The sequence below is a fragment of the Stylophora pistillata genome, chromosome 5 (assembly GCF_964205215.1).
Source record: "Stylophora pistillata chromosome 5, jaStyPist1.2, whole genome shotgun sequence".
Classification (NCBI taxonomy): domain Eukaryota; kingdom Metazoa; phylum Cnidaria; class Anthozoa; order Scleractinia; family Pocilloporidae; genus Stylophora; species Stylophora pistillata.
The window spans coordinates 27152524-27165267 of NC_142523.1; the positions used below are offsets into that span (position 1 = coordinate 27152524).

At 37.6% G+C, this 12744-nt stretch overlaps 2 pseudogenes across 1 annotated transcript in view; one reads left to right on the forward strand and one right to left on the reverse strand.

The window, feature by feature from the left end:
* Positions 1-975: 975 nt before the first annotated feature.
* LOC148731168 (uncharacterized) lies at positions 976-6074 on the reverse strand (annotated as a pseudogene).
* Positions 6075-12269: 6195 nt separating this feature from the next.
* LOC148731169 (uncharacterized) overlaps positions 12270-12744 on the forward strand; it is a 1415-nt pseudogene continuing 940 nt past the window's right edge. The window contains exons 1-2 of the transcript XR_016001527.1: positions 12270-12457; positions 12712-12744. The exon at positions 12712-12744 is cut by the window's right edge and continues 940 nt beyond it. The product of XR_016001527.1 is annotated as an uncharacterized LOC148731169 (transcript). The remainder of the gene's footprint in view (positions 12458-12711) is intronic.

The following is a 12744-nucleotide window of genomic DNA, read 5'->3' on the forward strand; positions in this document are numbered from 1 at the left end:
AGTCGGAACTATCGGTTACCTTCCTGGCATCGACCTTTCCAAAGGCATCGTCCGTTCTGAGAGATGACATCAACCGTTCTAAATAGCAACGACCGTTCTGAGAAGCGACGTCAACGGTTCTGAGAAACGGCATCGACTGTTTTAAATGATAACGACCGTTTACGAAAGGGAATTTGCCACGGGGCTACAGGATTTTATGAATTCTCACCCTTTGATAATAAATGCCATCTTAGTTTATGGTTTCCTTTATATCTACAGTTAGATTTGCTTACCTAAATCTTCTTTTCCTTTTCTCTCTTCTATTCTTTATGGATTTTCTGCGCACTTACGTTTGTCTCCCTGAAAGTTGTCTGATCCGGACCAGCAGTTTTGTAGCAATGGATGGAGTAAACAAAACGAGTTTAGTTTATATAAGTTTAATGAGGCACTTATAGAGTGTATTTTTAGCATGGTCAATATTAATACTGGCTTGAAAGATATGACCATCTATTTGCTTGTCGTTCTTAACGGTCACTTTGAGTTCCTAACAGCAACTTTGCTTCGAGACGAAGAAACCAATACTGTTTTTCTTCTCAAAAGCGCTAGGAAATATTACTTATACTTATACCAACACTCACAAATTTATTATCTATGTCTGAGGTAATCAGTTATAAGAATTATCTTTACAGCGACGCATTTTTTTTTTGTATCTTTTCGTCTCTACCAGCCCACAGTCGATAACACAAAGGCACTAACGGGTGCAACAGATAAATACACGCCAAACTAAGAAGTGGAAAAGTGAAGTAATAGGCAAGTTTTCTTTCGAGAAACTTCCGCTTAGCCTCCATTTATAAACCATAAAATATTATTATCATGACTAACAAAGCATTACAAATATAAAATGAACGGTACACCTTAAAATAAGGAGCTACAGAAAGCTAAGCCTAAGGTTCTCGAAATGTAAACTACAAATTCCCACTGAGTAATAAAAGACTACAACATTGGAGGCCTAGGTTCAGCAATTTTGCTATTATGCCTCAGTCCTGCACAAGAGGAGTTGCTTCGGATGGCTCTTCGTCTTCGTCATTTCCGATTTCGTCTGTATTCAGAGCCGCTAATTGATAACCATTATGCCCTTGCACACCAACTGCTTCATCACAAAGGTCTACAGCATCACCTTGGTCCTCCATATTGTTTTCAATATCGTCTTGTTCATCTTTTGTGTTCTCAAGCAAGCAAGAATTAGGTTCTTTCTCTCCTGCCTCCTTTACAGATTGTACTGCTACAACACCTTGATCATCAGCATCAGTTTCAGGTTTGCTTGTTATACCTTCTTCGACATCTAGAGGGAAAACGGAATCAATATGGTCTTCTGCTTCAATCAGGGGAGGGTATTCCAAAGAATCGACATCTTCTTCCCCGAATACGGAAGGAAATTGTGAGGCATCAGGTCTGTTCGCCTCAGTGGCAAAGGGGTGTACTAAAGAGTTAAGATGTCCTTTTTCAGTCACAGGACGGCATACTGTTGCTTCCAAACCCTCTACCTTGTCATAGGGGAGCATACTGATTTGCTAGAGTCTTCCTCTTAAATTACAAGAGAGTATGTTGAACAATAAGGATTTTCCTCGTCAGTCACAAGGGGGCGTGCCAAAGTACTAAGACCGTTATCGTCCATCACCAGGGAAAATGGCAAAGAATGGATATCTTCTTCAGTCACAAAGGGATTTACAGTAGCACCGTGTTCACCCCCTTCACGTTTTGGATTTGTTGCAGCTGCTCCTCGCTCATCCGGTCTCGCATCTTCTAGGTTTAAAACAGCTCCAGGATCATCGATACACTTGTACTTATCGTGATCATATTTGTCCATGTCCACGATGTCCACATATGTCTGTGGTAAAGATTAGAAGGTAATCAGGAATTTAGAGTGTTGAATAATCAGTAAGTTGATGAATATCGACAATGAAACGAGGAATAATTAAAAAAATTAATCATTTAGTAGATCATAAAGATCAGATATTGATTGCAAAGACACAAACTGATTTACGTGCATGAGTTGGTAAAGAAACAAAGGCAGGTAAAGTCGACCTCTTTCTTCCAAATTCTCTAAACTATCACTTTATGTCTCAATGAATTTTGAATATATGAAAGTCATATATGTTTACAGCTGCGGTTTCATGAAATGTTTAAAAGCGATCCTCGCAGTAACGAAGCCTACTTATGCAGCAGTGGAATTAATTATTACAGCGAGGATCGCTTTCATACACTTCACTAAACCGCAGTATACATATATGATTTTCATATTTTCACAATTCCCTGATTTATATCACTTCGACTGGTTTAATACGAACCAACATAATGACCAGCTCGCAGGTGGCTTGTTAGCTTGGTTGGTAGTGCACTGCACCGGTATCGCAGAGGTAATGGGTTCAATCCCGTGCGGGCCTGAATTTTTTCAGGCCTGGTTTCTATTATTACATAAGTAGGGCTGATTACTGTGAGGATCGCTTTTACTCGCTTCCATACTCGCCATTAGTTAACAAATAAACAAGCCTTGACTGTGCTGTGGTCTGTTGTAGATCACTTTGAAAGCGCGAGACGTAGTCCAGTGTTGCCTATCACTTCTTCTTTATCATTTGTTTTATAATAACAAGTCCGTGAAATTCTCAATGCATTACTTACTATTTTCAAAACCAATTTTAATTTTCTAAGCAAACAAGTGTCGTCAGTATGTTCTATACTTTCACAAAACATGCGAATCCTTGCTAGAATGGTTCAAATAATCTGATTGGTTGAATAAGACTTCAGCTGTCAAAAATGTCAAACCATCAAATTTCACAATCTTTAAGAGTTTAGAAACTTAAATAGTATTTTCAAAATAAGTTGCTGTGTGGCAAACCTTTGTTTTGAGATATGTATCCATTGTTTTGCCGAGGTTTACAAAATCTGGCCAGGCGGCGATCTGATATTTCCAGCACCTTAACATTACCGCGTATCTACAGAGAAACCATGAAATTTTCTTGCCGTAAGGGTTGAGAAATCACATCCAGCTACAATTATACCAGAAATGATAAGTTTAGAAAAAAAGGGTTGTTTATCTTTTTACACTGCAGTCGAAATAGAGCTTGTGATTAAAAACCCATCTTACTCTGAATTTGACTCACCAACTTTGAACTGTCTGAAGTGGGTGATGTGTATCTTAATTTTAAAATGTTTTTGTTTTGTTTTCTTCTGTTTTGTTTCGTTTCGTTTCCATTCGTTTTGTTCTGTTTTGTCACTTTGTTTGTTTGTTTGTCTTTTTTGTTTCATTGATAGGATAAATTTGTTAGGAAGGCTACTTATTCATTCTAAACAGATAATAAGGTTTACGAAGTATTCAGGTCATCGTTAGCGTCATTATTGCTTTTTTCGTCATCTGATGAAATTAATAGAAGCCACAACAAACCCGACTACAATAGCTATAACTTTATAGTTACTTTGTATAACCCATGTTCAGTACTACACAGAAGAAGCCAAACTTACAAACCTTCGTCGATATGTTCAGGCTTTGGCAAACGGTAACCTTGTTGGATTTTTCCCTTTGTCGTGGTTTCACACCATCCTTCGTATGGAATACCTCCTGTGGACAAATAATAGTTTTTCTATTCGCTAAAAGAGCATAACTTATAGGCAATAAGCACGATCGGAATAATTTCATTGTCAAAAATACGATGGTCATCATTATCCAAAAAAAAGTAGAAGGAAAAAGGTTTTTAAACAATGAGATAAATGCTTTATTCATCAGCGACATTGAGTATTGCCACTACTTCTCCATCGCACGACATGTTTGTATCCGCTCATGGTATAACCTTAATTTCAGTTAGTAACTGTGCAAGAAATTTCGGCGAATACATTTTCTGAAAGTAAATTAACAAATAAGTGAAGTGAGTACCGATTGTGAAGATTTCAAACAGGACTATGCCATAAGACCAGCTGTTGAACAAATAAACGGATGACGACTCATGTCAGCTATGTAGAATAGACTGAAAAATGATAGATAGGAAAATGATCATAACTCAGATACTTCAAATGTTTTGAAATATTTTTTACAAACATATATCCAATACCTTCAATATAAAAACTCTATAGTTATTTACTTGATCATTCATTTATTTGATCATTCAATTGTTTGATCACTCATTTATTTGATCATTCATTTGTTTGATCATTCATTTATCTTGTCATGTCTTTTTTTTTCTTAATCAAATTTTAGTTATTGCCCGTTAAACTTGATACTCGGCCAAATATCGTACCGCAGCTCTACCCTCAGATTCCCCGGTTTGACGTATCCTTATGACATTGATAAAAAAAAACACTGATTATTCTAAACCCTTCAATTCGTAAAGTAAGTATCGTAAACAGGTTGACACTTATGATACATATAATAACGTATACAATACGCACACATCACTTTTGGTTGACAGCTGTTCCACATGGCCAAAAAGAATCTTGGGTGCACCTCACTTGATTGGGATACATCCCTACATAAGTATCCAGAGTACTATAAGCATGTCTTTGAGTAATTATAATCTAAAGAGACTGGAATACAATTTCTGAAATATTTTTCGTAAAGATTAAAACCCTTTTTTCTACCAAAGATGCGAGGAGTGGCGATAAATTCAAGAGCAGTACGCGCGTTTGTACAAATAATCTTTAAATAAAAATTATTACATCTCCTGTGTTACTCTACCCTTCGATATGTTCGAGTTTGTATTTTTGCACTAAAAGAACATCATCAACTGCGATTTCCTTATTTCCTGCGTTCACTGCTTAGCTATAACGTACACTGTGCTCAAAATAGAGGCCTAGTTGACGTCACCAACTGGCATACGCGCATAGGTCGTTAAGTTTTTCACTACTGTGAATATTTCATGCCCATAGCTCCCAAAAAAAGTTCTCGTCTAAACCCTTTGGTATACACCCAAAGAAAGCTAACCTCACATTATGGTATACAGTGCATGTGATGACTGTCAGATAACAACTCGCTGAGTAAGTGATTAAAAAATTCTGAAAATTACCTTGGCATTTCCTGGCCCGTATTTGAGACCCTGATAGGGGAGCCCAAAATCAGTCAACTTGCATAAACGATGCTCATCGAGGAGGATGTTGCGAGCTGCAAGATTGCGATGAATTATCTGAAATTGGAAAAAAAAAACAAAACAGGATGCGATCGGCAACATGAATAAAGAACAACTGTTCATTCCTACTGCAAAAACTCACTCATATAATACGCGATCTTCAGCCTCCAACATTTTTACATTAAAAAATCAAAACTTGAAATTGAACGAAAATCTTTTTCAAGAATCCGTGCAAAACAGTGGAATGAGATACCAACTAAGCTCCGAACACTACCAAAATTCATTTTTAAAAGAAAAATTCGTACGATCTTTTTCAATATATTAGAATTAGAAGACTCCTACGAAGATTTAGAATCGATAATCTCTAAAGTTAGTAATAGCTATCACCTTTGTCTCGCCCATCCTACCTTATCCATTTTATCTTATGTATTCACTCACAACATAATGCGCTGCGATCTTGAATTAACCACATAGTTGTTTCCGAAGACTTAATTTGTTCCCGTATTTACCATCTATTTATTTATCTGTAGTTTTTACTGTGTGTATTTTCCTCTTCTTTTACTGATCATCCTGGCCCGCCTCGATTAGCACTGGTATCTGCGGAGCCAGGGGAATAAGGATTTATTGTTATTGTTAAATAAACGTGTGTTAAACGTGTGTTAAACAAACAACTCACATCAAAGAATAAAAAGGAAAAAAGACTTCTGTTTCACACTATTTTCGTGTAACTCAGTGTTTCCAATGTGCTTGATCATTTTAGCCTGATGAAGATCGATTTGCAAAATGCAAACCAAGAAGAGTTTGGGCAGTTACCCATCTAGACGCGAGAAAAGTCATGCCATGTGCGATCTGTTTAACAAACAGCACCATGTCATATGTTGTCAAGTTGTCGAACTTTCCGACCCCACGATGATAGCGGTCGAAAATCCCCCTGGATTTTCTGAGGTAACCCAGCAAGTCACCTCGCCACAGGTACTCCATGATAAGAATTGGCTGAGCTAAATAAATTCAAAACAGCGTTGGCAAATCGTTGTAAGGGAAACTGGGAAAATGTTCCAAATTCTAATATGTTCTAAATTGTACATGCTTATTTTAGTTATATAGTAGGTTGCATCTGTTATGAACTAAAATAAAGACAGAGAGGAAATTTGTATTGAGCATGATATCTCCTCAATTAGATTTATCGTCAACGAAAAAAAAAAAAATAAAGTGTTACTTCCTCTAAGATTCATAGTAAGTGCATGGGAATCTGTAGGCCCGTTACTAAGATTTTCAGTTTTTTCTAAAGGAAGAAGACCGAAGGCCGAAACGTCACAGTAAGTGTTGGAACACTTTGAAATTGTCAGATTGTTCACCTTGCATCATCTTTGTTCACTTAATTGTTTTGTTTGTCTTTTTTTGTCTTTTTTTTATCATTTGCATGTTGGTTTTTGTTGTTGTTGTTGTTGTTTTTTTCGGCTTTGCATGGTTTTGTTTTTATTGATCTGTTCTGCTTCGCTTTAATTTACGACTTAAAAGTGGTCTGCAATTTGATTTACGAAATAAGGAGATACACGTGTACGTTAAGGTATCTATAACATGTCGTGTATGGACATATGGCTCGAATTTCTGTCTCCCTGAGGCCACACGCTCTCTTAGTTTCTTTGAGGTTACATAAAAAGTTTTCTGTTAAAATTTCTTACAGGGCAACATCGCGAAATAATCGACGTTAGGAGGAGTTTTCCTGCGCTAGGGGGAATTTGCCTGGCGTTAGAGGGAATTTGATCAGCAAAAACTGCTGCATGTGGAAAACACGTGAGTGGGGGGGGGGTTTGAAAGTCAAGTAAGGTCTAATTATTGTAGTCTTTTCCGCTCTTAAATGCATTCATAGCATCTCTGAGACACAACGCGCGCTCTGATTGTTGAGGATTGTTCAATCGAGCTTTTAATTAACGAAAGATCTTAAAGTGTACTTACGTAGGTAGCACTTAGCAGCAACTGTACGATTTCCAGGTCTGCCACGGGACCGACTCAGTAGCGCTCGCCACACTGAGCCAAATGCCCCTCTGCCAATAGGCTCGCGGAAGTTCAGGCGGTCAACTGCAATCTCCCAGCGATCTGTCATGGCCAGAGTTTCTACTGCGCGTGCGTGAAATTTTTAATCTCACGCGCGCGCAGTAGTTATCGACACTTAGAAAAAAACCGTTCAATGTAAGCAACCGATTTTACAGAGAAATATGTGGCACTTTGACTTCTGCGATAAACTGTACAAAATCCTATGCACCTGGGTAAAATGTTCGATCTGATATCAACAGTGCAACTTCCATTGATTAAAAATTTGCCAAAAACGAGTCCGCGGGTTAAAGTTTCGCGCTTCCCAACAAAAATAGAAAGCAATAAAACCTACCACCGTATTCCGTACAAATATCTATAACATCAAGTACCATCCTCCAAAATGATGATTTTCTTTGCTTCGTGGCCACAACACCGTCAGTAAATTCCAATTTGTTCGGTCCGAAATTTGAAGTTGACATTCACCTCTTTGAAGTTGTCACTGTTCAAGCGTCTGTAAATACATCCTCGTCCTTCCCATCCCACAACAATGAAAGTCAATATTCGGGTCTCTTCATAAATAACACAGCAACGAGATGACATAGAGCATTCGAAAATGTTTCGTGCGTTATGGTACTATCTTTCCTGTGATACATCGATCTTCTGCTGATTTCTAGCCGCCATTTTGCTCTCATCTTTTGATCTAGGCCTAAGTACTAGTAGTCCTCTTCTTACAGGACCATTGATTGGTCTAAAAAAGGCAATAGATGATTGTATATCCGCATACGTGATACGAAGATTAAATCTGCCGCGAAATATGAATAAACGCGCGGAAAATTTGACAGATTTGTTGCATTTCATTCATCAATGAAAGATAAAATCTTTTACTTTAAAAGATGTCAGATACGCCCATTTTAAGGAGATTTCTACCTCACTACGTATCAGAAGACATCCGTGGCATAACTATTCAGCCTTAGCGGAACAATCAAATATGTACAACAACAAAAACAAAATAGTAAGGAATCCTTTTTCTGTATTGACACTCCCATTACGTTGCTGCTCTGCTGGGAAACCATTAAAAAAAACTGTGGACTTCATATCGTTTGTGCGGGTTTTAGATGAACACATCCCTGGAGGTGAATTTGTCATCAAAGACACTGCAGGAAGAATCAAGGAAGGCCTTCGTGTGAAATGTGCGTTGATTTCACATCAGTTTAAAACCGCATCTAGCCGCAAAAGAAGGGATTTGCTGAGTGGCAGTTACAGGATGAATATTTTTTTGGAGGAAGTTCAGTCAGTTGAGTTGTTGCATGCAAAATTACAAAAAGAGACAAAAATTTTAAAAAATCTAGTAAAAGAAAACCAAAAGATATACGAAGAGCTCCTTGAGGTGATCAAGCAAAAAAAAATAAGTCAAGATCAGATGTTAACTGAAACTGAATCACTGAAAAAATATATTAAAAAACTGGAAACAAAAAATGGGACAAAAATGCAAAAGAACTATCAACCCTCAGTCCCACAACGAAGTGGAGATATCTGAATGATCTGAAAACCAAGGCACAAAACGCTCTATGGTTTTTGAGAGCGTATGGACTCAAACTGAACAGTTTAGAGGTTGAAGAAAGAAACAGTACCTGCACAACCCATAATTTCAGTTTCGATGACCTTTCCTCAACAGTCCCTACCAACACGGGTAGCACTTCAAAATACTCAACACTCATAGAAGATGACAAAAAGAAAGTGGAAGAAGTTTTTTTCTTAATGGAACGGTTCAGTGTGGGTGAAGAGTTCTACCATCAACTAACAATGGTGTGTGATGAACTGCCAAGATCATATTCAGTAAAACAGTGCAAGAATCATCGCAATGAACTAAGTCACCTTACTGTAACACCTGGGAAATCCCAAGGTGTACAAACTTCATTTAAATAATTGCTAAAGGAGCAAATAATTGACTTGGTAAGTTACATAACATTCATTTGTAAAAGTCTTTCTTCAAATATGTTTATATAATAGATTTTTTAACTTGAAACAGGTTGATTATTGGAATACCAAGATGCTACTGGGAGTGTAACAAAATACATGTACATGTACCATAGACACCGGAAATATGTTCAGCATTCCCTGCTTTTCAGCTCACACCAAAAAAGCAGCATAAAATTAACATCATTCTGTTTATTCATGCAATTTTATGAGTAATAAAATAACAAATTTTACACAAAATCTCTGGCAGAACATCAAGTCAACAACATTATTTTGTTGAATGGAATTCTAACAAAATGACTCTCTTAGGTCCTCTTTTAAGTGGTTACTGTTCACACCTGGTTTAAGTTTTGACTAAACTTGTAATAGGCCATGTTCTACATATATCTCAATACCTGCCTAGAGGTTTAAAATATAACTAGCTGCTGTAATTTTAACTGCAGGAGTAGAAAAGAATAATGACAACGCACGAAGAGTTTTGAGACGCAAATCCAACAACTGGGACAGTCCAGAAGACATTATACGCACAGAAAGTCATGAATGGGCATTGCAAAAAAGAGAAAGATTGCCTAGAGCATACAACAAAAATAATTAAAAGTACTGGGATCCTGAAATTAAAGAATCTGGAGCAAAAATTAGACGCTTGTCAACATGATGACAACTGTATTGTGGTTTTCTCTGATTGGTAGCGTGCTACAATTTTCCAGATCTTTGGACAGTAGCTCATGCAACTGAGAGATGGAATAAATGTACTTTACAATTATCATTTGTCAATGCAGAGCTTAAGTTTGAATTCTGAAATAAAATATTCCAGGTTCAGCAGTTTTCAGCCAACTGAATTGTAAAACCCCATCTACTCTCTCTGACCTCTTTGTATGTATGTATGTATGTATGTATTTAGGATATTTAGACAGGGCAGCCCAGTTCAGCTTGAGACTAGTTTGTGGGGGCCTGTACATCCCACCCCAGGGGAGGACATCCATCACACAGTAACCTCGTGTGTGAGAAATTAACGTCTCCCACCCCCAAACCCTGCAGGAGACGGGACCTCCATTTATTCGTCCCTATCCGAGAAGACTAGAATATCTAACCATTTCTTTATGTTATAGAAAGGTAGAAAATTCTTCTCAATTATTTTAAGACCATGAGTGTTGGTCCGGCCGGGGCTCGAACTCTTGACCTCCTGCACAACAGTCCAGAGCACCATCCATTGGGCTAGCTGAGCGGTAAACAGTAAACAGTTATAACAGGGAAAATTCTATTAACATGGGGTTCTTGCAAAGGAAAAAGAGATACGTTCCTGGTAAGCCCTACTGCATGGCTGCACCTCCACACTTTGCAGCTTCAAATACCTTTTTGATGACCAGGACAAGAAAAAACGCATCCTTACTGAAAAAAAAATTTTATGCCCTTCTCCAAAAGAGTCAAGACACCTATCCAATCATTTTCAAAAATTTTTTCCGTCAAAGTGCCTCTCTTCTAGGTAATGCCATCCCCCTGTGAACTCGCCTTTACCCTAAAACAAGTGTTTAAAAATGTGAGAAGGAAAATCGATTGTCACTGGAAGGCAGCATTTGGATTTCAATCTTCCTTCTACTGCTATTCTGAAGCTGGCTACTGCGTGAACTACTTCATTCTTTCCTGGCTGTGGGTTTTCAAACAACCTAACAATACAGAATCAGAGGCTCTATTTTACGGAGGTTTTTTCACTATCCACAGAAATAATTGAGAGACAGTGTATGCTTCTCTGCATTTCATTCCATGTCTCATAAGCTTTAATAATTTAAATAAGTATATAAGTTTATTTAAAATTTTAAATAGGGGGGAAACAAAAAATTTATTTTGCATCAATGTCAAAGGTTCACATGAAATTAAACTTAAGACACACAAAAAAGAAATCGCAGTACTAGAACAGTGTGTTACACTTGCATGGTAATATCTACTTAAAAAAACTGACCAAATACATTCCTCAGAAATGTTATCAGACACCTCCCAAGTGGATTCATATTTGGAGTAGCCACTCCACTTAACCAAATACTCTGTATCCTGAAAAAATCATGAAACACAGTGCTTCTGAGAACTTGGCAAATAGTAAAAACCAAATAAAAGCCATGATCGAATACAAAATAATTATTCTTTTAGGAAAAGGGCATGGATATTCAGGTCAAATTCTAGGATCTTTAACAGAATATGTCACTGAATTGAAATGGATGCTTTTGTTTTCATACGCCTCGTTTGTCAAGACGCTAAATCAATCAATCAATCAACTTTTTATTTGATAAAGCAGGTTAAAACTACAAAGATTACTGAAGTAATATAGCTGCATCGGCAGCTATCAGCTGATGTGGTGTAAATAAATGGCCGGGTATTCTGAAGTTGCTCTTGGGGGTTTTATTTTTTCTTATTCTTATTCTAACCAGAGCGGCCAAGCGACGAAAACGGGCTGCAAAGTGACAAGCGAACAGATGAAACTTAAATGAGCTTATTTGTTTGCTCACCTCAAATTATTCCTTCGCCTTTCGAAATGAGCCGCTCAACCTCATAAACATCCTTTCTCTTTCTCTTGGGCTGGTAGTCCTTGTATAAGTGACTAAGGAGATCCAGTGTTGACGTGTTTTGTAACTTTTTGTAATCCATCTAAAAGACACGATCGAAGCGCTCGGCAATCGAAGCATGTGCGATTTCCGATTTAGCAATGTGCTGCTCGTCTCTAGAGGCTGCGTTCCGGTCAGCGGTGCCGCGCGCAGAGGTGCAATGAATTTCTGGCCATGGTTTGCGTTCAGCAGACCCATCTCAACTTCATCTTGCTCTTCACTGAATAATTGCAGTTGAAAACAAGACCTTAATTTAACTATGTTTGTTACCTATCTGTTAACTGCGTTCCCAGGTGGGAATATTGGAAAAGAGGTTGACCTATCTGTTTTGTACTCTTTGTCTTTTAGTTTTAACAGGAGTTGCACTAATATTGTCTTAATTTCTTATTTCATTGCACTCATTTGTATCAACACGAATAACAAAGCCATTTAACAAAACCATAAGTTTCTCATTAACATGGTATCAAGTTCCCTTATATCTTCAATAAATATTTTTTTAATTTTTGGTTTTCATCATAGTTAGTAGAGGGGGACTGGTTTGGAAAGCCGGCGAACTGCTAAGAGTGAGCCTATTGTTCGTGTTTTTATGTTTAAAGTACCGTCACGTGACCGCGACCCTGCACACAACACCAAACAAACATGGCGTCGGTAGGGACTTTTAGTACTGATTTTCTGTTTGGAGACGATTTTGATGCTATATTTGAAGCTTTACGCGAAGATGAAGACTTCGAGGACTATTTAGAAGCTGTTGTTGAGGAGGTGAGTATATAAATACGCGCATATTTCGCGGAATTATTATGATTCGTACGCGATTCTTCACGCGAATTCAAGGGCCGGTAGCTTATACGCAAGCTAAAGTTTTACTCAAAGAGATTTATTTATTGCTTTCGCTGTTTCTGTCCTAATATTGTCAGTGCACATTCCTGAAATAATTCTATAATTGATAGTGTAATTTTCAAAGCAATAAAGCTTTTATAGCAATACTGAAGTATGTATCTGTTGTTCCCTTGTAGGTTCAAAACGAAGGAGTTACATGTCAGTTTTGC